At 38.0% G+C, this 27,137-nt stretch overlaps 1 protein-coding gene across 1 annotated transcript in view; it reads left to right on the forward strand.

Annotated features, from left to right (window-relative positions):
* The window catches only part of FTO (FTO alpha-ketoglutarate dependent dioxygenase), a 219,190-nt gene that overhangs the window by 172,865 nt on the left and 19,188 nt on the right, over nt 1-27,137 (forward strand). The gene's annotated exons all lie outside the window — the stretch shown is intronic.

The following is a 27,137-nucleotide window of genomic DNA, read 5'->3' on the forward strand; positions in this document are numbered from 1 at the left end:
TGTAGTAAGGTTCACTCTTTAGATTTATAGGTTAAATAATAGACTTTATGAAGTCAGTAATTTTTGCAAGGCTCAGTTGCTTCTATCCATAAGAGCATTTTCAGATCTGTAAACTTTAGAACCAAAAAAATTTCAGAAAATGTTCAATTTTTAGACTCTTCAAGAATACCTTGTACATTTTTCCTTGAAATAACATCAGTCCCTAAGTGTAACTCATTGGAAGAAGCATATTTAAAAATGATGTATATGTGGTCCTTAACTTCTGAGAGGTGGCTACTGCCTGAGCTTTGTAGCTACTGCCTTGTTTTAGTTCTAGAATACTGTTTTGACATGATACAGAGACAGCAGAAATGACCAAGAGAAGGTAGAATCAGTTAAAACAAAGGAAAACAAGTGCAAGGGAGCAGTAAAATTTTTTTCTTCTATCAGTTCAAAGTCTTGTCCATCTGCTCTCAATTTACTGTCATGCAGATTTTGGATCTTTCACTGCTGTTGGGCCACACAATGAATCAAATCCTGTTTCCTAATTTCCACCATTTAAGTTATGTTCCTAGGAAATGGAATTCTGCAGTTTCTTGCCTCTCTTCATGACAGCTGGAGGAAAGGAATGAGGTGAAGAGAGGAAGCTGGCAGTGTAAACCTTTCACTTGGGACTTACCTGGTTCCCTCACTTTGGCTTGCAAAGTGTTGAGGTTTTCTATGTCTTTGACAGCCTTTAGGTGAGGACTTCTTGTGGCCAATGCATTCTTTCTTTTTTGGGTACAACTGTGAAGAATTTGTCTTATTTTTGCTAGATGCTATCCAGTGTTTAAATGATATTTCACACAAATAAAGGTGAAAATGTTCTATGGCTGAATAGGAAAAGAAAACCCAGATGTCTTGCTTCATGCATTACTTAGCTGTCCTCTTCCAATAAACTCAAAATTACATGAAAACTTTGGAGTATCCCTTCTCAGATTTTATTTGATGATTTCAATATGCCTGATTTCTTTATTTCACTGATGTTGAATTAAGGACACGTATAGTTGGGAAAGAATTTTAAATAAAGTTTGGGCTCAAAAAGACTCCAAGTGCATGGATCTGCTTAAAGGTTAACTGCTTTTCATAAGATGCAAGAGGAATTTGGTATGAAGTGACAGAAGTCTGGGTACTAGGCTTGTTCTAAAGATATGAAGCTGCAGTCACTGTTCTGTTGTGTTCTCCAAGTGTCTACGCATCAGGATTTGCAATTGCTGAAACTTTAGAGTGCCCAGACTTCATGTGCACTGACTAAATAAAACTAAGACAGACTTTGGATACTTCTGGATGACAGAGCAAGGGACTTTTTGGCAGATGGTATCCAGGTCTGCTTGGAGTGCCTGTGTAAGATGTGTGATGCTTATGTTTGACTTCAGCCTATAATTACATTGTGAGGTCATTGTCTGATAGCTTTAGTTTAAAACTGTCAGTTTTAGAATACAGATAGCCTGATGGCAAAATTGTGGACCACATCACCCCACCTGAAGCAAAATAAAGGCTGCAGAACAAAGAAAGACTTTGAGCACTTGTATTATGTACTGCAGTGAAGTACCAGCTATTGTGAAATTACCATTTTTGTGGTGAATGTCTGTGGCAGACTTCCTTTCCCCAAAAAGGCATGTTGAGATGTTGTCTCAACTCTCAGAAGAGCTTTCCAAATTAATTTTTAAAATCTAAGCAATTAATTTACTTATTATGTTACATTTATGTAAGCTATTAAATGTAAATGCTTCACTTTCAAGGGGAACCTAAATCATTTGTACATTGTGCTGTAATAATTTTCCATCAGAATCAGAAGAGTTTCCAGCAAGGCTTTCTCCCACACAGTCAGTATGCAGCCCCTTTTCTTACACATCCTGGTGTGGGTTTTTCCATGAACACTTTTTGCTCTTTAGTTATTTGTTGTAATTATCAAGTTCATTTTTCTCTAATAGATGTGATTAAGTATATTTAGCACTGTGTAATGAGTTTTCTGCCTGGTTGCATTCTGGCTAATAAGGAATTCCTTAGAGTCTCTTCTGACAGCTGCTGTGGATCCCAGGTTTGTGCTGCCACAAGAGACCTCTTCCATGAATTGCTAACATTAGAGAAATTAACTCGGTTAGACTAACCATAAAATCTGGGCTGAAATTTGATTACTAATAGATCTTGTGCTCGCTTTCGGCAGCACCGGTAATTGTGGTGTTCTCCTGCACAGAAAGACCCACAAAAATCATCATAATTCAAAAATACTTTTGCATTCACACCTAGTGAGTACGTAAACTTCTTTGTGAAGGCTGTAATGATTTTTTTAAAATGGTTGAAAATAATACTACCAATAATTGTTCAGTGTTCTTGTTACAGTAGGTTTTGGGTTTTTTTTTTTAGCTCTTATGATCCATCTGCTAACTTACCGGTCTATGGATAATGGTTTTGTTATCCATACTACTTCCTATTATTATAGCAGCTCCCAAATTTGTGAGGCTGAAAATGATGGGAGCAATCTGTACTTGGTGATGCAGTGCTGTGGCTGAGTTGCTTAGCAACACCAGCGGCTGCAGCCCCTGCGCCCGCTCTCCGGAAGGGGGATACAGAGACAGGGAGATGGAATAAACACACCTTCAACGGGGATGCTGGCTTCAGGAGGGAATGATGAAAGCTGGAAGTTATTTTTCTGCCAAGTGCCACTGAGTGTGGGAAAAGTCATCTCTAAACAGGTCTCGTGAAAAAGGAAAAAAATGGGAAGTGGTCACTTGACTTTCTGAATTACTGGAAGAGAATGAAAATCCAGCAGTAAATGGGTTTTCTTGCTCACTGTGAGCCTGTGCTGCATTATGAGGTCTTTTCTACTGTGGTGCATAATCATTACAGAAAATGCGTAATCATAACCATGTGTCTTCTATTTATCACTACAATTGAGTACCAAATTCATGGAGAATAGGGATTGAAAATTAATGCCAAGTTACCTCTTAATTCCCTGCTGGTATGTTAATTACATAAAGACTGTTCATAATAGGGTTAGTGGTAATGTAATAAATATGGATGGGTCTACAGTTTTAAATTCTTTTGAGATCTGAACAACTTTACATTTAGGATCACACAGTATTAATTGCTAGGAACTATATTTCAATCCTCTTCTGGTTTCCAGTCAAATATTTTACAAAGACTTGTGTGATTACTGAAGTATCACAGTGTTCAGTGTTATTTGCAGTTCTCTATATCCCACACCCTCAAGCCTTTGGAAATCATCTGTGCTTGAATCCTCTCTGTAGAGTGAGGTATCACTTTGCTATGATATTTAGTACAAAATATCAGCCTCTAGGAAGCATAAAATGTAGAAGAGAGTAGGAAGTAAGTTGATGCAGATAGACCCAAGTTTGTTAAGGGGCTCTTATCTGCAGTCACCAGCATCACATGGGATTTTTCCAAGTGCTGGTTATTGCTGCTAGTCAGTGCTGCTCTGCAATTAGTGTTGGAGCACCTTGATAAGGTGGACATATAGGAACTAAGAGCAGATAACATAAATGCAAACAAAGAAATTTCAGTCTTTTAACCTCCTTTGTACTTGTTTATTTCTGAACTGACTCCTAAGCAAGCAAACAAAACAGGGTTGCTTTTTTCAGTTCCTTTGCCGGAAAAATCTGTCCAGAAATTTAAAGACATAATTATTTAAGAGTTTATGTTGTTTCACTTCCATATTTTGCAAATGGTGCTGCACTCATCAGAAGCCTAGTCCTAAAATTCATCATAAGAAAGACACTGCTTATCATAAAAGCAGAGGTTTTGATCTAAGTGGGAGTCTGTGGGCTCATTTTTAGAAGGTCAGATTGATAGACAATATCTCACAGTCTAGATAGTGACTCTATCAAACTAATTCTTAAACACATAGTAGTACAATGAATTATTCCTGTCTTGGAAGTATGGTTTATGACCTTTCTGCCCCAGGTATTATTGCTGATTATTATCTGAGAATGGGTAGTAGCATGCTTTTTGTTTCATTGGGTTTTGTGGTTGATTTGAGGTTTTTTTTATTTTAACTCAGTTTTGTTTTTTAAGCAAATATATTTTATCAAGCCCTTAATGCAGCAGATTTATGATAAAATAAATTTATCTTATGGCATGGTAATAAAGAAATGCCCTTCACCTTCCTTTTCTCCTAGAGGTTATTGTTTAAACTAGCATCTCATGATGTACAGATTGATATTTCTATAGCCTTTTATTTTTCTTTTTTTTTAAACACCAATTTGCACAAAACTGTGAGGATTTTAGAATATTGTAATTTATTTTGCAAAATCTACACTTGCTAATTGCCAGCTTTTCAAAAACAAAATGGTAGAATTCTTCATACAAGGCTGCATAAAAGATGGACCTATTTTGTATATAGAATATTGCCTGTCCTTTAGATCTATGTGTTTTGCTTATGGAATAAACCAAAGTAGGAGAGATAAACTAATATTTTGTATAAGCTCAGCCAGACAATACACATGATAAAGATGTTTCATCTTCTTATGTATGCAGAAAATATGAAAAATTGTAGTTTACACATATTTTCTCAATTCAAGTGTAAAATTGGGCCCCCAGATTGCCCTGGGCCACGGTGGTTGTGTTAAAGAAGCACTATTTACCTAGCAGCTGAGTGAAAAATGATCAGAATATTAGACTCATCTAGGCCACATTAAGAAGCCATTGCATTTCCCGACTATTTTATGCTATCTCAATATGAAAACAGAGCAATTTCAGCTCATATCAGGTTATGATCGGCAATTACAGTTGCATAATTCACCTAGTCGTCTCTTTTCAGGGCCTTTATTTTCCCTCTTGGTGACATTCCTGAGAAAGTGCCTGATAAAAATGTCATATATCATCCTGGCTTTAAAACTCGTAAGGGGGTAATCTGCTATGCCTTGCTGAGCCTATATTCATCACTAGATTTTTGACTTGGAGGGGTCATGACACTCATAATTTCCTTTTTGATATTGTCCTCACTAGATATGACAAGGGGCTGTAAAAGCTCTGTTGTAGGCTGTGGTTAAGAGCCGTTCCAGTGGGGCTCATCACCAGCAATAACAGTGCATTACTGGGGATTGTGCAGGACTTGGCCGTTTCCAAGATAATTAGATTTGATGTCAACATTTCTTTATCACCTGCATCCTTTTGTGCATCTGCGTGTCAAGTTGTTATTTCCGGATTTATTAGCACCCTCAGAGCTACTATCTATCTGTCAGCCTGCGTGGTGTTTGTGTTGACAGTTGTAAAGTTAATTACTAGTACTAATGAGCATCGGGCTTTTGGTGGACATGGCATTTTGGGCATTTAAAACTGTAATTAGATTTTTTTTTTCCTTTGTGTACAGCCACAGGAAAAATGCAGAAAAAGAAAAAGAAACTGAAACCGAGCACCCTGACCTCAAATCTCCATCTCCAATTTGACATTGCTTGCAGTACCTCTAATTCAAAAAACTCAAACAGGCAGTTTGCTTTGTGCTGCATTTTCTTCTCATCATTAACTCCATGAATATTTGTTTTATCATGTCATCCAAACCCAGATCTTAAGAGAAAAAAAAAGTTTTGTTTTCAGATGACTTTATTAAAAACGTGTCCAGATAGTGCGTGTATCAGCCTTTCCTTTTTCTGTAGCAGTATTTGTATTTTAGCCCACAGACAATATAAGAATTGTGGTTAAAAAAAAAATTGTAACAACATCAAAATTAGCTCATCTTCTGATCCTTCTCCTTTTAATATAATAATGTATTAAAGCCAGTGAACACATAGACACTTCTTGTTTATTATACAATGGTAAATCCAGAGTAATTTCAGTGAAGTGGGATTAACAGAAATGTAACAGAAAGAAGAATTTTGATACTTATTTGCCTTGCATACATGTTAAATTTCCTATCCTGTAAATCATATTACCAGCTCTTTTATGTGATGTTCCAAGTAACATATAAGTCATAGGATTTAGAATAATGGCACTTAAATATGACATATACTTTATGTAAGTATATTGTTTATTCCGCTGCTGCAACTAAGAACCACTCCCTTGCTGCTGTTTCTATTTGCTTTCTATTTATCATTATCTGCCATTTTGTTAAACAACTACCCTTCCCAGACATAAATCATCTGTAAAAATACTCTGGCTCAGAGAAAATTTCACCCTGGCACTGAAATGATGAGATAACCATTTTCATCTCTTGCTGAAGCATTGAGATTTATTGGGCTTTGATGGGCTACAGACCAGACATCATTCTCTGCTAAACAGACTCCACTTGCATTTATTCTTATTGCATTTAGCAATTCAAAATGGAGCTCCTGAAGTCCCTGCAGAGCCCCTTCCCAGCTTAGGTGGGGCACAGGACGTCAGTGTTATTACTTTATATTAGATAAGGAAGGGACACACACTGAAGCATGTGGTGATTCAGATGATTTTTTTATTTCCGTTTAGCGGTGATGACAGAATGTCATAGTGAAATGACTTCAAAAGTCATTTTTCCCTCTGCCCTGGTTCTGCAGCCTTGTCCCTTGAGGGCACTTCCATTGTACAGTTATATTAATTCTGCTAACTTTCAGACTTCATTGCTGACAATAGGCCTTTTGGCTTTCTCAGACTATTACATTAAATTTCCCATCAAACCATGTCAGCCTCTGAGGTCAGAGATTCCAGGAGAAGCTTTAGATATTTTGCCTTTTGACTTCATGGGCAGGTATTTCTAAATTGCTTTTAGCTTTGTTTTTCCAGTGTCAGAAATCATATTGAACCTATCTGAGAACTCAGACAATGTGTGTTTGTCAGGTGAAGGACAAATGGTCCGAGGGGTGGGGAGGGTGTGCAGGGACAGCCAGACACGTGTTGGAGGGAGCACTCCTGTCCTCGGCTCTGCCAGTGTCAGTGAGGGTCAGGTACCCTTGGTCCAGCTGCATTTCTCAAGGCAGCACTGCCTGACCATGCATTTCACACACACACGCCCTGGGTCGTTTATCTTCCCCAAAAAAAAAGCTTTTGTTTTATCTCAGTGTACTTTTAATGTTGACTAGTTTCACTACTCTGCGAATTTTTGGCACTTTTATAGGAAAATTTGGTGTAACAATCTTCAGTTCACAGCTGGGAAAACTGAGGCACAGAGAGATGAGGTGATATAGCAAGGTGACAAAGGGACATAAACACAGGGACTCTCCTTCACACAGTCCTGTCCACTCTCAGTGTCTGAAATAGTTACCTTGAGGGTGTTTTGAAGAATTAAAGTACAGTGGGCTTAAAGCAGCTTATTTTCATAAACCACAGTTCATGTAAGACTCATCAAAATCTTAGATTGTACTGTATGACCATTAAGTAGTTTTTAGATTACTGAACAAGCTTCGCTGCTGCTGCATTTTTTTTTCTCTACATTTATCAAGATTCTCAGCCTTCTTCAAATAATATATAAATTGTTTTAGCTTGATGCATTTTTTTTTTCCTCCTTGGAATGATTTTACATTATGAGGGGGGGAAAAGGGTTTTATACCAGCACTTGTCAAATGAGATTTTAAATTTATCACAGATAAACACCCAATGTAGAACTGGAGAACACATTATTTTAAAAAGGTGTTACTGTGTGCAGAATACAATTAAGTAAAAAATGCAACAGAATTATAGGGAAAAAAACCCCAGGCTTTCATTGACAGAAAAACAAATGAAAAAAATTAAGAGCACGGATAGTGTATAGAATTTAGCAAAAAGCAGTGTGTGCAGATTTTTAGCCACTATTTTGAATTTATAATCATGGTTTCTATATTTAGAAAACAGGAATTCTGCAGCATATTCTTCCCTCAAAAGTCTATTATTTAATAAAGCAAATGAACAGATTTTTCAGAGAAAAATATTTCACCCTGAAAGCAAACTCTGCTCTCTTTATTTTGGTGGTAATTTTAAAGCACCAAAATTAGAACTGCCTGAATTCTTAGCTGAGGTTTCCGTCCATAGAGGGGAATGTGTGTGCAGAGTAAGAGGCAGGGCTGGAGAAAGATGAGCTGAGGAAGGCAGTGTCGATGTGTTACTACCTGCTTGCAGCCATAAGGCCGGGGAGTCATTTGTGACACTCTGGGGACAATTTTGTCACCCTGACAGTAATGCTGTTATGCACCAACTTGACACACAGGAAGAATCCATAAAGACAGATAAGTAACTGTGAAAGTGGCTGGGGATCAGCCTGAGTGCTACCACTCACCTGCAGTGACAAATAGATAGTCATGAAGGATTGCAAATCCTGCCCAGCACAGAGAGATGTCAGTCCAAAGCCAGAACACTGCCTGGTTACATGGAGGTGGAGTAAAAATACACAGAAGGCACAGGCACACAAGGGCCCCAGGCGTGAGCATGAGAAGGTTCACTTCAAAGTATATTAGTTCTTCTTTGTAGCTTTTTTCCTTAAGAATATTTGATCTTTCACAATTGGACAAAATTCTTATATTAATTTCATTTGATTGGCTAATTCCTGCAATTTTAATTGAAGTGGGTATATGTTAACATTGGTGTAATGAAAATGAGATTTTGGCCATTGTGATTTTTGTGGGAGCCAATGGGTCTGTTTCCAGGTGTCACTTTTTTAGTAATTATTTTATACCAATAGAGGTCCCCATCTGCAAATCCAATGAAGACTTTGTGATTTAAGAAATACATTCTGCTTTTTAAAATACTGTACTTTAGCTTTTACAGTCAACCATAAGTGCTAAAAATCAGTGCCAAACTGTTTGCTGTTTCTTATGTTCAAAACTGTGTTAACTCTTACTGCAAATGAATTTCTTTTTCTAAAAAAAGAATATAAGTGATTTGCAGTTAAAAAAATATTTTATAGAAAGCTAATAGTAGTTTTATTGCTTTTTTGGTTTGTTTGTTTAAGACAAAGGGATGTAATCTAACCTTGAAGACCACTTCTGAATTCAGTCACTCTTTTGTGACTTCTGTTTCATTATTCATGTTTGATAATTTGAAGTTTATTTCTCAGGAAAGAACTGAGTTAGAACCAAAGACAGATGATGTGCTTCAGTTTCTATTTTGTTTACTTTATAATCTCTGCTTTTCTCCTTTTCTTCTCAGTCTAGCCACTGGCTTCCACTTTTAAGGAACTTCCCTTTGTAGGCAGTCTCTGAAGTAATTTTGATCCTTGGAAGAGGGACTAAAAAACCTGTCAACCATACATTTTCTTACATCCCACATGCTCAGGATTATTTATTTTTTTTTCCATGTGTTTTCTTTTTTTCTTCCGATCTGCAAGTTTCATGCATTTCCAGTTTCTTTTTCATTCTTTGCCTCTTTGGCCCAGTGTTGGGCACAGACTGTCCGGGTGGCTTGTGCAGGGTGGGGTGTGGTGTGTTTGGCCTCCTCCCCATATGTTCTCCTCCAATCACCCTTTTCTTGAGCTGCTCTGGCATTTTGTCCTCTTGGTAATGCCCTCCTCTGGAGACCCTGAAGAATAAGAGTTTGGGTTAGCTGGGGAATCAGTCCCAGTAATGACAAGCCACATAATAATTTTTTTGTGCAGTAAGATACACTGGTCATCATTATCAGCACTTTCAAACTATTTAGCAAATACCTAGCTGTTTTCTCCATTGCTGTAATTTATTTGAAGCACAGATCAAGTAAACCTAATAAACCAAAATGGCAAAATCTATTTTCTCCCTTGCCCCTGCCCTATCTCAAGTTCCTCCTCACAGAATGCTTTTTAGGCTTAAGTCAAAATATCTCTACCCTGGTGGATCTTATCCCTTACGTTCCTTTACTGTTTTGTCCTTGGCTGTTTGTTTGGTTCTTTTCTTTCCTTCTGCCCACCCCTTGTGATAAGGTACCTGTTCAGACAAGCCTTCCATGGCTTGCAGGTCTTCTCTTGTGCACTACAAGCCTGGACAAGTTGTTCGTTTTCTTTACATGCTTCCTTCTTATCCAAGGCTATAACAAGTGTTGCATTTGTTAAGAATCATGTGTAGCCACTTAAGCCTAGTGTAAGGCTTTTTTCTGATTTTTTTTCTAGTTGTTGAGTACCTAGAGAACAGTTTTACTGTAAGAAATATCTCAGGAGAAAAACGAGTTTATAATTTCAGATTAAACAGATGTTAGTTTATCTCACAACTGTTGCTGAGATGGTGTCATCCTCCCTGTTCAGGCCCAACCTGACCCCCAGATAGACATTTTTGGCTTCTTTAAGACTGTTTCTAATGTGTCTTCATCTCCTGTTTTTGAGCAGGTAGGGTCTATATTTCCATTTCCATTCTATATTCCAATCTTGAACAGCAAAGCCTTTTTAAAGAAATCAAGATTCATGTCTTATTCAAATATAAGAATTATTTAATAAAGATGCAGCAAATATTCTGAAATTTTTTGGTAGGAATTAGCACAGCAGTATCTAACTCACAATTTTACCATATTTTTGCTGAGTCACAATCATTTGAGCTGATCAAAATTAAGGTCAAATACTTCTTCACCAAAAAGTGCATTTTTTACAAAGCTAAAGCTTCTCATGATAAATGTCACTGTTTTATTCAAACGAAATCTTTTTAATTTTTGAGTTTGATCTTAAGTTCAAGTTTTTGGTTATTTAAAAAAAAATAATTTTGTGGCACTTGAAATTGCCTTCTAGAAGGGTAGATCAAACTCATATTTGGTTCATTTTGTTCAGCTTCTTGGCAAAAATACTCTCTCTTTGATGTTTTTTGGACTTTATAAAATAAAGCTGTGCAATGGCCTGCAGGAGTTAAATGACTGCTGAATAAATGATGGCAGATGTCAACTCATCCCACCAGGGATGTCAACTATAGTGTGAAGGTGAACGTCAGGCTCACCTGCCACAAGTCCCACCAAGCTCAACATCACCACAAAGAAAACAGCCCAATGTTCTGATGACTAAAAACCAGCTGTTTCAGCTCAGTTCTACAAATCAGACTGAGTTTTGCAAATTGGAATTATTTGGCCATTATTTGATAAAATAACTGCAATATTAAAAAAAAAAGGCAATGGAAATTTCAAAATTTCCTCTGGCATGGAGATTTGCAGTTTCACTCAGCTTATGTGCAATATGCCATTGGCAAAGCAATTCCATTCTATAGTCAATTGCTCTTGGTTGAACTGAATGCTAATGCAGGAGCTTTTATCTCATTCAAAACATATTAGTCAGAACCCAGAGAACAAGGGGATACTGCCAAAAGGTGTCTTGCATTGACAGCAAAATTTCTAACTTTGGAGTTCATCTCTCCCATTTCTATTCTCATCTTAGCTCTGATTTGGGTAAGGAAAATACAGTTGCTTCCTGTCACTGCCTAGGAATTCCTTAAAAAAAAGTTTGTTTCATGTTTTATTTCTCTTTTTGTAGTGCCTCTACCCAGAAGGTACATAATTACTGCAGTGTTTATGTTTTGGATGGTGTTAAAGTAGCTGTGCTTTAATACCTCATGGATTTGCAGAGGGTATTGGAAGACTTTTTTTTTATACTGTATTCCATGCACTTATGAAAAAATTGAGTGTATTAATTCAATGGATTGGAAACATTGCTTAGCCAGGATGTTTTTATTACTGAACAATGGATCTCACAATGAATACCTCTTCAGACTGGACTGGAAATGAGTAGAATGGTGTGGTCATTTGTCATCAAGAGATTGAAAATTATAGGCTTAGATAACCTGAAATTCAGTATGTGTGGTGATTGCTACATCTCCCTTTGTTAACTGTGATTATTCTGTATTTCCTTGGTGATTGCAAGCAGACTACTTCCACTTTTGTATTTTCTTATTTAAAAAAAGGTAAATCTTTTTAGAAGATCCATACTAAACTCAAGAAGATCCATACTAAACTCACAAGTCCAGTGCTTTGGCTGGTACACATTCTTCAGGCACAGTGTAATTTGAGCTGATGGGAAAACAGTACAATCCAGGAAAAGCATCTCATCTTTGACTGACTTGATCCCAACCAGGGCATGTTTACTGTGCTCCACTGACTGCCATGATACTATGTGCATTTATGTCATTTAATGTCACTTTCAAGGTTACTATAAAATCTAAATGGAGAAAAAAATGTAGGCTGCACCCTCCTTGGAAAGGCAATGTGTTAGTAATTTTGTGGCAGGAGCCTTACAAGGCTAGATAGTTTTCCATAGCACTCCACATTTTTGCCTTTTATACACAAGGAAATAATACCTTGAGCCACTGTGCTTAGTCATCTGCTGCAAAGCTCAGTATCCAAATTCTTTACTGTCCATGCTAATGTAGTGTTCTTTCAGAAAGGAATAAGCATAAATTGGAATCAGGAGAATCTGAATTGTGTTTGTTTCTACACTTGCTGATCCTTTGATACTTCAAGCTGTTTTATCAACCATCTTAAGCATTTTCTGAAAGACAACTCAAATCATATTTTTTTATTTCAGTGTGTCTATAGTCATTGTCTAAAGAAGATACCAATGGGGTCACAAGTGACAAGTGTAGCAGATTTAGTTCGTTTTGGGTTTTTTTTGTAAAACTAGCAGATTTGATATGTTGGCTACTATAGGCCTTCTGGTTACTATATGCCTACTATAGGCTTACTATAGTTCCTGGCTAGTAAAGGAGTTATTTGTGAAATCTTTCTACTAACAATGCCCATGTCCAAAGGCAGGGAATGGAAGGAAAGCTGAATATGTGGAGATTCGGTCAGAGACACCTGTGATGGTTCCAAGCCAGTAGGACATGGGATAGCTGAAAATTCAGGAAAAGTGCTGTCCACTAAATAAGTGATGGGAACACAAGGAATAGTTTTGCAGGAATTTTTAGTGGGAATTGAAGTTAGGAAACACCACACATGTTCTGCTGCAGAGAAGGCTGGAGTTGTGCACAGAAGCAGGAAAGTCACAGTGTTATGAGAAGGGCTCACAGAGGTCAAACCCTCCATTACAAACTGAATAGATTGTAAATAATACACGTAGGTCACAGACATATCCCTTTTTCCAATGATTAATTATGCAAATCTGGTGTTCTATCTCAGGTCAGATCTCTGACCATGGAGTTCGCTCCTTTTTTTGTGGAAATTTTCTGAGTTTTACCCTCTCCTCCCTAAAAGGAACTACTAGTAGAGTTTCAGAACTTTCAAGCTTCATTTTTTTCCTAATTTATTTCAAGCAAAGTGCCTTTTATGGGCTTATCTACTATTTTTTGGCATTAAAACACAAGCAGAACTCAACCAACTTGAACAGGTTGAATACCACATCTGTGCAGAAGATATCAGCACACTTATTTATGGCTCAAAGAAACAGAGTCGAAATTAAAGCAGCTATTGCTACAGAATGGATAAGGGGCCATTATGAATTATCCATAATTACAGCGATTTCCTAAACTAATAAACCTGCTAAATCTTTTCTGCAAAGGTTAGTTTACACAGTGCATATAAAACCCGCATGTGCTACGCATCAACCACCAGCTGTCTGACAGTGTGTTGCTATTGCACTGAGTGTTCACATAAATTTTATGTTGGTTATATTAACAGTCAGTCCATATCACTACCCACAGATGCCAGTAGACATAAAAATTGCTCTCCAGTGAGCCTAAATATCCCTAGAAGCTAGTTGTGTCTAATGTTCCATGTAGTATTTGTACGTGAAAGCAGCAGATTGAAAAGTTATTTACAGATGAATATTTCAATCGAGTTAGTTCATATTGGCCTACTTAGGCTTCTTTGCTGGTTTATTTGTATGCTAAATAATTCACTAAAGGTTCTTGTTTACTTTCAAAAGTAGTTTCTATGAAATGCAAACAACAGAGCCAACTTTAGGTGCTCTAAAGGCTAAGCAGCCCTGTTTTAAATGCAGGTCAGAGCTACAGACAGCATCTTGCAGATGGGCTGTCACTTGCAGTTTTACCCTTTTAGTTGCTGGGTCTTTAAAGAATTTACTGGGATTTGATGCTTTAATGTAAATATTTTGCAATAATGGGTTTTTTTTTCTTACTCAAGCCTTTTCTATGGACAAATATAAAGTCCTTGAGGGTCCTCCCATTAAGCAGACAGAGCTGGCATATTGTGGGCAAGTTAGATGGATTCTTGATAGTGCACAGGACTAGCAGGTGCAGTAGATATGTGATTCCTCCTGCTGTAGGACATAAATACATTTTCATATGAATGCCTATGGTCTAATGTTTGCATACCATTTGCTGTATACTTTCATTTCTTGATTAATAAGAGCACTGGACAAATGCAGTCATTGTCTGTTCCTTTACTGAGATGCAGGAACTTAGAAACACTTCTAACACAGCACTGTCTACATCACAGTGTTCATCTGTGTACTAACCTTTTTATTTTATAATATTGATTTTATCATTTTTACTGTTTGTAGTAGGAGCTGCTTTATTGATATTTACTCAACCCCTCTTTGTGCAAATGCTGTGGAATACTTTGTTGCAGGTATTGACAGACATTTGCTGGTTGCTTCACCAGCATCAGCTTATTTCACCCAAATGGTATTCAGATGCTGTAATTGTTTCTTGCTATTGATTTTAGATTGCATTTATAACATGCTTCCAGAGACCATGGCACACATGCTGAGTCTGGCTATAGCTTTAGTTCAACCTTTTCAATAATAATGTAAATCACCTGTATTAAAATTGAAACACCATAATGTTTTAAGACTTGATTTGCTTTTCAAAGATCTCTCAAGAAAGACGGAGACCAGTCAGTTCTTGGTAGATTGGGAAGGAGTATCTTACTGCTTCCTAAAGAATTCTGAGCTATTAATGAATATTCTGGCATCATATTAGGGATGATATACTGTCAATGCTGATCTGTTTTTGTACTGTCATTGCTCGGGCATAGGTTCACAAAGACATTTCAGAGTGAGTTATTTTGTTGCCTACATGTCCCACCATTTGTAAAATGAGGACTTTTGGGCAAATCATATCTTCAGCAATTACTCTGGGTGGGTGTTGAGTGCAACATGCCTTCTGAAAGAGTTTCTTTAAAGAATGTGTGATTTCACTTGCCTTATGCTCAAGTCCCGCTCAGTCTTTCCAGAGAAGTCTTTATTAATAAGTTGACCTGCCAAAGTGCCATGGAGGCACAGGCCTTTAGTGGCATCCTCAGGAGATGAAAACCCCAAATATCAATTAAAATACCCAAGGAAATAAATAATACTAGGAAATACCCAAGGATGGAGGAGAAGCTTACGATATCACCTAAGAATGTTAACCAGTAAAACATGCATGACGTGTCTAGTGACTTTTATCTATTACATTTTTTATTTATTAGCCTTACAACAGCAAACAAGAATGACAAGTTTAGATAACATTTGGAAACTTGACATAACCTTCTAAAAATCAGAGTAAATGTAGGTGCTATAAAGCATAGGAAGATTTCTTCTCTTGTGACCCTAATGTGTGAGATGGCTCCTGATTTATTACTCATTTAACTGGTGGTGCAGTTTGCACAGCAAGTGCTCTGTTCCCATGCTGGTATAACTTTATGTATCTATAGAAAATCTCTTTGAAGAACTGAATGGAATCTTTTAAAATTAATTTCCATACTTGTTTTTGAAAACTGAGTTGCATTTTAATAAAAGAAGCGTGGTACATTAAATACAGTTAAAAACAGATTCCCTAGGAAGGTTCATGAGGGTTTGTACCAAAAAGTACAGATTGGTACAATTGAGCAGATTTGAAAATTTCACTTGCTTTAAGAATTTAAAAAGGAGCATTTCATAAACATGCAAGAGTGTATGTTTATGTGGAGGAAAACTTCATTACATGGGGAGTTAGTTTTCCCAAAAGATGAATTGAACATTGTTGTTTTTAAAATACAAAAACCATTTGCCAAGATATCAGCAATCAAATGCAGTCCTCATGTGATTGCATCAAATAGAAAACTTGGCCCCACTGTGTTATCTGTGAGTAAAAGCAAATCAGCAGCTCTTCTACAGCAGACAGGCAAGGAAAAAAGCCATTATGAAATATTAGTGAACATGTCATGAGACATCAGTAGTTTGCAGAAGCTGTCCTGTTTGTCAGTGCTGCCCTACTTGCTTAGAATACATGCATTGAAGAAAAAATTCTGTACAATTTTTATATGTGAAAAAAAAACCTGAATTCATTCCAACTCATCAAGAAACACAGGTGTTATGAAAGGAATTAAATTGCACGCTTTGTATTTAGATAAGAATGTAAATGTCTTGCAAGTGTACTCAATATTTGGAATGCAGCATTTTAGTGTGGAGAAACTGTGGCATCTTCAGAGTGATTCTCAGCTTTCTGCTTCCTGAGAGCTTTTCCTGAATTCAGGGGAGGTTTCTCTGGGCAAGGAGCTCAGGACTGGGCCCTGGCATCGTCAGTTAATTGGGCAGAAATCTGCAAATGGCAGTGTTTGAAAGGAGTGTGTGCAGGAAGGCAGACAGGCATCCTGCAACAACTAATTCACCCACACAGCACATCTTTGAACTGTCTAAGGCACAGCTAACTGCTTACATGCTACCAACAAGAGTAAATAGTCTGAACAGAAGGAAGAGACAGAGTTGCTGTGAATAAAGAGAAAGATTACAAGACAGCCCATCTGCTAGAGAGTACCTGTCACCTCCAGTTACAAGCTGGAGGCAGCCCTACCTCGGAGCAACTAGAGAGACCAGTTTATTATTCAAACAAGAGAGAGGGAGAAGCTAACTTAGAGCTCCACTTTCTGTCTGATACAGTGTCAAAACATCAGTTTCAGGGAATTTTGTGGACAGAATAGTGAGGATGAGTTGAGTCTAAACACTAACAAAAAAATAGCTAAAAGAACTGCTTCAGCAGAGCTAAATGGCTCTCCTAGCTAATAGCTATGCAGGGGATTGAATACCCTGGCTCTCAGGTGTAAACAAGAATTCTGCCAAGGAATGTACTACTGGCAACAAGGAAAAGAATTATATTAATAGCTAAGGCAATCTTGTTATCCTTAAGAACCCTGATTATAGTAATTTAAAAAACAATCACCTGGTTGTCATTGTACTGCAAGCCTGACAAAGGCAATTTTAGAGGGCCTTAAGCCACATAATTTCCTTTTCTCTTTGGAATACCTAGTGTTGAGATATATATATATATATAAAATATAGCAGGGATTGGAATACCTATTGTCTTTGGAAACCTATTCTTGTTGTCTAAAGCCAGGTCAGGTTTCCCTCCATCCATTACTATTGTCAAGACCAGGTAGGGTGGTCACAGGCAGTTTTCATGCTCTTACAATGTGTGAGGAAACAAATTAATTTTTATTTATGCCTCAACACTGTCTGATTTTATTTCTCAAACTGTGGGTTAAGAATCCATTTTCTGACAGCATGGGAAAGTTGCTAGAGGAGCTGTACAGCCTGTGCTGAGAGCCCTAACACATGGCACGTGTGGCAGGGGTGGAGACGGCCAAAATTCCAGTCTCTGAGCAGGACCCCTTTAGAAAATGGAGGGAAGCTCTGTCTCTGTGGGGATTTCACCTGAGAGCCAACAGGGCAGAGAAAACTGCCACCACTGGGCTGCAGGGAGTCCCCTGAGAGGCGGGGAAAGTCCAGCTGATGGGGGACAATTCTCCTGACTAGCCAATGGTCATCCTCAGGGGGGATAGGACTATGGAAGGAACCTTAGCATATAAAAAACAATTAAATTAGTCATAACTGGGTCCCATCTGGTTTTTGGTTCACTTTTCGACTTGTTCATGCCCTTTTTGCTCCTGTTCTCACCCTGCCTGCATCCCTTGCCTTACCTGTCCAAACCTCTTCCCTCATCCCTGCTTCATCTCTCCACAAGCCTGCCTGCCACTGCCCACAGCAGCCTGCTGCTTCCCCAAAAACCTCTTCAATCTGTGCCACCTATGGCTCTGAGGACCTCTAGCCCAGTGCCAAACTGCTGCAGGCTTAGGCTTGAGAGAGGCAAGGAGCCTACAGGTGCAGGAGCTCTGGGGCTGGAAGAGACATGCCACAGCAATCCCATCAGTGCCCCACCATTGCTGCTCCTACATCACAAGACAGTTGATTTGGGCACAAGGTTGGCAGAAGGAATCCCAAAAAATCTAATGGGTTGTCTCTCCCCATGGACATGTTGGAGAAGGTGGTATTGGAATGTCAGATGAAAAGTGTGAGAAACCAAGCTCAGAGAAATGCAGAGTGAACCTGAGCACACTCCCTCTCAGTGACTGAGGCAGGGAAGAACTTGTGCTGCCAGGGCTCACAGCATGCACCTCAACTGGTTGGAAGCCAGCAGTGCACACTGGGATTCTGGTGGTTCTGTCCCTGTCTTTCTTTTCTCTCTTGGTCTCTCTTTCCCCCTCTCTGCTTAGTTTTCTCTTCCTCTCTAGTAGGAACATGTATTATCAATAAATTGTTCTCAGATACAATTCTTGCCTAATTTGTGCTTGATTTCATCTAAGAAATCTGTTAAAAAGAATCTCTCCCGTGATACTGCAGAATATTAAAAAGAATCCTCCCCTTATAGCAGAATGCAAAACAATGTTTTTGTTTTACCTGCTGTACCTTGGGGAATGGACAAATTGGGTGCAGACATGTAGCAGGCCATCTTCACATTGATTTTTGAAGGTTCATTAGATAAATGCTGACATCATAGATTGATGTCTCTTTAAAACAGTGCCTGGCACAGAACCATTGGGAGAATCAAAAATATTGACTTATCATGTTTGTGCAGGAGGCCCATGGAGATCTCCTGCATTAATGGGTCTATCAATTTAGGCATTCTTTAATTATTCTAATTGTACACCTTGCAGTTGGAAAGTGGCTTTATTAGGACTTCTGACTAGGTAGTCACACCTTTCAAAGAGAAGAAAGAGCAGTGAATTATCTACTTTGTCATCACATCTTGAATTGTTCAGGGGGTTTTTCAGTTCCTTTCTTTTTCTTTATTATGTGCTAATTTGCCTGTGTAATGTGGTGGTAAAAATGAATAGGGATGCAGGGATGGGCCAATGCAAAGGACAAAATGTTATGTTTCTCTGGTAGTTCAGAAAAATAGATGCTGGTAAAATAAAGTTGATGGTTTTGTTCGTGTTTAACCCCTCACCCTGGCACCATCAATAGATTGAAGACATCATTTGTATCTGCAAGTGTTTGTTTAATTAAGACCTCCTAAAAATCTTTGCTATTGATTCATTCCATTATCTTATTGATTAACTGCACTGGATCATGTACTTGCTCTTTAGTGGAAGGCAACAGTTTCAGCCTGCTGTCATTTACCCACAGATGTGAGCAGTAAGCAATGTTCAGCATCCATGTCTGCCAAAGTGTCTTGTGTTTTAATGAAGTACTGGCTGCAATTCCCTGTATTACATGAGAAAAGCCAGTTGTCTCCTGCTGGTGGTGTGACCAAGCATAAAGGTTTTCTTCCAGTTATTCATAAAGCAGCTGCTTACCAGGGAATGTTGGAAAGTTGTGCTTTGCATTTCTGTGTTAAAATCTAGAGGTTTGAGTCAGAGCAGCAAATTAACACAGATGACCTGCATATCTCATTTTCACGGTTTGTGGTTTGGTTTTTTCTGTACTGGAAAATAATGTAAACCAGGAGTTTTTATAATACAATGTCATATTTGTGCCCTGCAGCTTTACCTTGCGGTGTTTTCTGCATAACCTACTACTAATATGTGTGTATGTGTGATAAAAGCATCTCACCACTGCCTCTCTGAAGATTTTTCTCAGGAAAATGATTCAGTAGCAATATTCTGACTGCCCAAGAATTGCACTCTCTGCCTACATTTGTGCAGTTGCATGTGCCCTTGTTTGTCAGCTCTTTGGTTTTTTTTAGAGAAGAATCCTTATACCATTGTGATAGCAGTGTGGCTTGTAGTACCTTATTCTACAGTTCCAGAAATGAGTTTCTGTGTTGGAAGTGGGAGTCTGATAACTCTGACCTGGGGACCAGCTGCCACAAGGTCACACAAGGGTAATGACCACAGCTGCTTGCCCACCCTGGGGTGGGCTGAGTGCTGCTCTCAGAATTGCTCATGCCACCTCTCAGATTTTTAGGGAATACCATTAGTGGCAAGAAAAAGGTGGTGACTGACAGTAAAATTATTGGTAAGTCTAAAGCAAGAAAAAAACCCAGCCCAGCATTTTCTGTTTCTGTCCTGACATTTGAGTGACAATCCAGATTGGACCAGGGTAGCAGCCAATATTTCAGTGGAAAATTTTAAGACATTATGCATGCCATATTGAGGTGTTCCATAGGAAATAGGGCATACATTCTTTATTTTCACATGCAGCTCACTCTTGACATTTCCAACACACTATAGGTACTGTGGGTGGTCTCCTAGTGAATGCCAGTGGGTTCTTTGCTGCCCTTGTGAAGGAGCTCAGAAACTCCCACCATGACAAAATCACTACTTTTTCCCTCCCTTTTTAATATAAAATGAAAACTTCTCTACTTGAGCTCTTTTAAAATTCTAGTTCAATTGAGACTTTTATGTTTAGTTAAGTTTATATATCTGCTGGCATGCTTTGTTAATTTAAGCCAAACCCTCAACTTTACCTTGGCAGAATCACTGACTTTTTTGGGTTCCCTGCACCCTAATAAATGAGCTAGCACCAAAACAACATCCAGTGGACAGATGACTGTTCTTGCTTTTCAGGGTCTTTGATGGCAGCAGTTGGTCCTGACTCAGCCTTTTTGATACCTTACCATGGTAATTTGTAGTGCCTCAGGTTATTTGTAACTGCATAAATGCTAAAAGTAAATCACAAAGTACAAGTTCTTTAAGTTCTTGTTCTTTAAGCCATCTCTGAGAAATGTTGTACAGCCTTTTTTCTTCCTTTTTTTCAGAATCCATTTATGTGCAAATAATAGGTTCTTCTGTTTGCTGTCATAAATAACTGTAATATTTATGATTTAGATATGTAATATGTATCATATATGAAAAGTTGCTAGTCAGGTTCTGGAATTGTGCAAGACAGGGTAGAAAGGATTACCTTGTTGCATGAATTATCTTTGTTTCCCTTCTGGTCCAGAATCATTAAGTTTTTCTGTTTGTTTAACCCAAATGACTGCTTCACTTTGGGGTAGCTGTTGTGAGAGATCCTGGCAATCTCTTAGGTGGCTGGTAATATCCTAGGAGGCTTTGTCTCAGAGCAGTTCTAGAGCTGAGGTTTGTATTTGGGGGGGAATCATTAGGAACACAAACATTTGCCTGAGAGGCTCACAGGAGGCTGAAGGACCAAGGCCTGCAGACATGGGGCAGGGTGGGACTTGTTCCTTCCTCTGATCAGCCTTTCCCACCTGCACAGGCTTCGCATCTGTGTGATATTCTTTCTTTCTGTGCCATGTTTGGCTTGGAGATTTTGCTTAGCTGCAGTCTCCTCCTTTTCTTAGGTCCTGAGCACTTACTGTGATTAGAGAACACTCAGCCAGAATGGGCTCTGTCCAGTTCTTACCAATCATTGATATTGTGGGAGAGAAATCCACGTGTCCTTTCTTATTTCATCTGTGGGTGGGCTGATCAGACTGACTGCCTGCAGCAAATTCACCTTAGATACTTGTGCCCTGCCTGGCTTGAAATGAGCTGCAGGAGGTTTTGGTGAAGCACCCCATGCCCATCACCTTGCTGAGGGCCCAGTTTAATTGGCCAGATCAGAGAAATCCACTTTATTCTGGGCTCTGTTGGATCAACTGTTCAGAGTATCCTGGCTGGCTCAGGGATGCTTAGGGAAGTGGGATCACACCTTAGGATTGGGAGTTAGGCTTTATTCACTTATGTTCACAGAAGTATAGAACAGCACAGTTTCAGTGTTTGTCCAGAAAACAGAATGGGTTTCTTTCCCACTGTCCTAAGATCCAATTACTCTGTAATCTTGAGTAATTAATTTATTTCTACAGAAAATGTAAACAGTAGTAAGGAATACTGATATAAAGGGCAGCTGTAAGACCTGGGGAAAATGTCAGTATTGGAGACAGTTTCTATAAGGACAAAAAGTCAAATTCTTAAAAATTTACCATAGCCTTCAATTCAGAAGACACTTTAGCACATGTTAGTGAAAGTATTTTGTGTTCCAAAAATATGTATGACTTTTGAGAGATCTTTTGGATATATTTAGTTAAATGTAAGTTACTTGTTTCAAATATGTTAGAATGAGTTTTTTTACCATTGGAAATGTCTTTCCAAAATATCTTTGAAACATTTAGTAAATTAGAACCAACCCATTCCATCAATTTCATGATTCCAAGAAATTAGGATTTTCTGGTGAAAACATGCTTCATTGAAAAGATCCCAGCTAAATCTATTGAAGATTTATTATTTATCATGGACCAAATCTTGCTTTCTGTACCTACATAAATAGTTAATGAAAGTGCTTCCAAGCATAAAGCATGAACTATCTGGACCAATGCTATAAAGTGCTTTGAGCTGGGAGAAATAGAAGCTGAAACATGGAAGTTACATTATAAGTAGAGTTATTTTTGTTCTGTAGAAAAACTTTTAATTGTCAAAGACTTAAAAAGAAAGTAATTTTTCCCTTTTTGAATCCTACAAGTGTTAACTTCAGCACACACCTAACATTATAGTGCATTTGTGAAAAATTCAATGCTACTCTTTTGATTACTAAAGCATCGGTAGAGATGAACTGAACAATTATAACCTCCAAATAACATTTCAGGAATTGTCAAATTGAGCATGAGCTTCCAGTGGAAAGGACTTATTTTAAAGTTGAAATTTTGGTGTATAATGTCTTTACCAGTTTACATCTTTGCTGACTGGAGTATAAAAGGTGTTTCACAAACACAATATCTTGGTCTTTTCTAGAGATTGAATTTATTACATTCATAAAATAGAAATCTGAACTCATGTATCTTTATTTAACATTAATTAAATAGGATGTTTTAGAAGAAAAAAACACTTATAATTGCTGAAACTGGCACAAGTGATTGTAGTACTTTGAAATCTGAATAGAAAGAAAATAACATTTGAAGTGAGGTCTACATTAAAACACAAAGGTAATCCAGCATTTTTGGAAAAGAAAATGTATAGGATTAATCTTCTGGATTTCTCCCCAGAACTGCTGTTTACCATTTAAGATAAATGAATTCTGAACATCATTCCTACATAAAACTGAACACTCTGTCCAAGTGAATGGGTGTCTTGTCTGAATGAGAACAGCAGAATAAGACCATACATGTTAACATGAGGCGTTACAAAATGAAAGATGTATGTTTGAAAAAAGTAAATGAAAGCTTCACAAATCTTTGTTGTTAATTATATCCACTTTACACATACAGGACAGCTTTTTCAACATATGGGGACCACTGGTAGCAAACATAATTGGGCAAAGCATGTCTAAGAACTTGGGACATCATCCTGTTCTGAGCCCTTTGTTGCTGTCAGTGCATTAACCATTTCCAGATTAATTTTCACATAGAATGCTGCAGAATAGAACTATCCTAATATAAATACTTCATATTCAGCCATTTGATTTCCCATAGAACCTGTACACTTCAAATGCAAACTGACCATCCTTGTATCTACCATGTTTGCCAAAACATGATATAGAAAACTTTTCTACAGATAAGACAGGTAACTTTTCTACAGATAAATCAGAATTTTCACTGCTGTGGGTAGCTTATACTATTGGTGAACTTGCCCTTCCAGAAGAGAGTTTGGTAGGTCATTCCACACCAATGAGGAAAAAGGAGCACAACAGCACAATCTAAAGGTAAATAAACAAAAGCCTCAGTGGAATTTCTCCTCTGTAAAACACTGTGTTGTGAAGATTTCTTTCTTTCTAACTTCCCTTCTTTTCCCTCCATCTGATGCCAGCTATAAGTCCATTAGGATTTCTTAGGGGCTGTAGCAGCCTCAAACAACCCTTGCTGTGATTGCTGGTACACTTCTGTGGTTCTGTTCCTTTTCCCCTGCAGACAGAAATGTAGATTTTTCAGAATCTTTGGCCAGGGCTACCCTAGCAACCTTCTGTAAATGGGAGATACCTTGGAAGAAGGATCCAAAGGTGTATAACTGCATGTTGATTTTCAAGCACCCCAAAAGACTGGGCTGTTTCTGTTTTTCCCTTGGCAATTACTCAATCTCTCTGTAGGTAGGCAAATAATTTCTCACCTGGAAATGAAACAATGAGCAAACTTGTATGAATTGCTTTTTCTTCCTGACCACTTATTGCTAAAACACTGAAATTTAGTTTTAATCTTGTCTATACTTCTAGAGAGTCCCCAGGGGAAAGGAGCTGTTTTATGTACAGCTTAGCCTGAAGCACTTGCGTCACTGTGCAGTTTTGGATTGCTTGTTTAATAGACCACAAAAGTCAACATCTCTTTGGAAGAACAATTTGTGCTTAAAGTAGTTGCAAATTCCAAGAGATCCTGTTGAGGCAGGATGTTGTGAGAAACCCAAAGTTGGAACAAAACCTCTTGTTCCCTAATTATAATGTTAATACTTGGGAAAACTTAAGCCAATCTGTGTTGGTTTATGTCAATAAAGGTTTGGGTTTTTTCTTTCTTTCTTGCCCATCCTTCTTTGGGAAGTTGGAAGTAAGTCAACATTTTTACGTTCAACGTAAGAATGTTTCAGTTACATATTATTATGGAAACAGATTGCATCTCTGAAAAGACACAATCTGCATTTAAAATATCTTTAATAAAAAGAGGTCAAAAACTTTAGTTCACAGATTTATAGAATAGGTGAAATTAAAAGGGATTTCAGGAGCTGTATAGACTAACCTCTTGCTCTAAGCATTGTTATCAATGAGGTCAGATCAGATTGCTCAGGGCTTTAGCCAGTCAGAGCTTGAAAACCTTCAAAGATGGAGACAGTGCAACTTCTTTGAGCAACCTGTTCTACTACTTGGCTGTCTTCATGGGAAGAATGATTTTTTTTTTAATATCTGGGTAAAATATCTCTTGTTTCAGTTTTGATCTGTTACCCCTTGTCTTCTCTGAAGAGCCTGGCTCCAACGTTTCCTTGTGAGAATCTTTGTTGGTTTTTGTCATAAAGGTGGAATGCCAACCATTAACCTATTTGCCCTGAGCCCCAAGCTGTCAGAGTAATTTTCGTTTTGCCTTCCTAGGTGTCTGTTCAACCTGGAATAACCTTACTTATTCCTGCAGTTGTAGGTGTCTGTCAGATAAATCCTGCCTTTGGTCACAAGCACAAAACATTTGGTTGTTTAGTGTCCTAGGTTCTTTACAGGTGAAATACAACTAAGTCACTAGTTTTCATGGGGCATGTAATGAATGCACTTACAAAAGTGCACAGTATACATTTACACAGGAAATTAGGCAATGAAGCTAATATAAGATTGATGAGCAAAAGCTCACTGTCAGCATGTCATAGTATTACAAGCTGTATCAGATTTGTGTGCCCAGCATTAGGTTTAAAGAAAGCACATTAAAAGCAATGTATGGTTGCCTGGTTTCTTCTTCAGCTATCAAATACAAAGCCACACATGAGCAATCTTGAGAGCTGAATATAACCCCTCTGACAATATCAAACTCTTGAGTTCTTCTGACAGCCACTGGTGAAGCCAGCTGATTTGTAGAATAACACAATGTCCATTCCTTCAGACAGGTGAAATTCCTGTCCTCACCTGGCCATATTGAAATGATTTAATTGATTTCAGGAAAATCCATTTCTAATCACCTACAACCTTTTAGCAGTTTCTGTTGTGATGGATAGTTTTACTGATTTCAGACAGCAGCTAGAGCTTCTATCCTCCTGTGGAAGTGCTGAATAGTTCTGTGTATACACTCATGTCTGTATTACATGTGTTTCATTGCTAAACATTCGAGGCCTACTTACACAGGCTGTGTGTAAGAGAATCAGTTCTGTAGAGACCCATGTCTGACAATGAGTGCCTGGTGAATGACTCAGAACCAGGCTGTGCAAACATTGTGGGATTGTTAACAGTTTGAGCTTGACAAGATCTAGATGTCTAGATTTTATATTGATCCTAATTTTTCCATCAAAAAATATTTCAACAGTTGTGCTTTCACTCTTTTTGATGGGAAAAATGAAGGTCAGCTTTTAAAAGGGGGCATGACCGAGCTAATCATGCTATATAGTTAATGCACCTAGAAACATTATTTACTAACTTAAGGGGAAGTAAATTAAGTAAGTCTCCTTAAGCTTAAGGGGAAGAAAGTACAGCACCAAGGAACAACAGTGTTCAGCCTCTCACATTTATTTTCTGAGACAATTTAGTCTCAGTAACCAAGGTAAAACAAACTTAACATAGGCAGAGCTAATTAAACAGAAAAAATCCCAAACAAACTGGTTTTCATCATGTTGAGGACTCAAGACTTATGGCAAAGGAAAGTCAGTAGTCCTATGGAATAAAATATTAAGGCACATTTTTTAGCTGGACCAGAGAGTGGCTGATGTACTAAAATGTAATAACAACCTGAGGGAGATGTGTAAAGAAGCAACTGTATGAACATGAAACCAAGCACGTTTGAGGCTGGAAGAAGTAGCAAATAAAAGTCAGAAAGACCAGTGAAGTGTCTTTTGGAAGCTCATCTCTTTGGACCTTGATCTTATGTTAGACAAACAGAGCGGGGACCAATAGTAATTGAGTTGAAGATACTTAACATGAATTACAGCAATAGACAAAACATACTGCTGATGTAAAATGGAGCAAATTATGAGTGTAGCAGAGGACCTTTAGGGTTCATAGGGCTGAGAAGATTTTTTTATTATTAATAAATATTATTTCTGTTTTTTTACTGTAACAACATGCAGAGTTTTTATCATATAGTAACATTTTTTTATCAACAACTAATTGAATCCATTATCTACATCATTACAGAATACATGGAAGGGGGAAATTTATGAAGGACATTATAAAAGATATGACTAACTTGGTCATTCCAGGTTGCTGGGATCAAATTTGAAAGCAGCTTGCTCAGATTTCTAGGCTGCTGTGCCCTAGCCCCTTGAAAGGTGCCTGTTATTTCCTACCCATTTGTTATAGTATCCTGTTCTTGGCAGGATGCCTGCTATTTAAGGTTACTTTCATTAATCAGCCATAAGTTAATTTCTTTGCAGGCAGAATCTCTGATCTCATTATGTTGTCTTTAAAGCTGAAGGCCTCAGGTTGTTTTATTTTTACTTTGATACCACTGTTAGACTTAAGTTAAGGAACTGTGTCTCTGAGGAATCATTTGGTAGTCATTGAAAAAGTGACAAATTGGACAATCATGAAGCAATATTCACAT

The sequence above is a fragment of the Agelaius phoeniceus genome, chromosome 12 (assembly GCF_051311805.1).
Source record: "Agelaius phoeniceus isolate bAgePho1 chromosome 12, bAgePho1.hap1, whole genome shotgun sequence".
NCBI lineage: Eukaryota > Metazoa > Chordata > Aves > Passeriformes > Icteridae > Agelaius > Agelaius phoeniceus.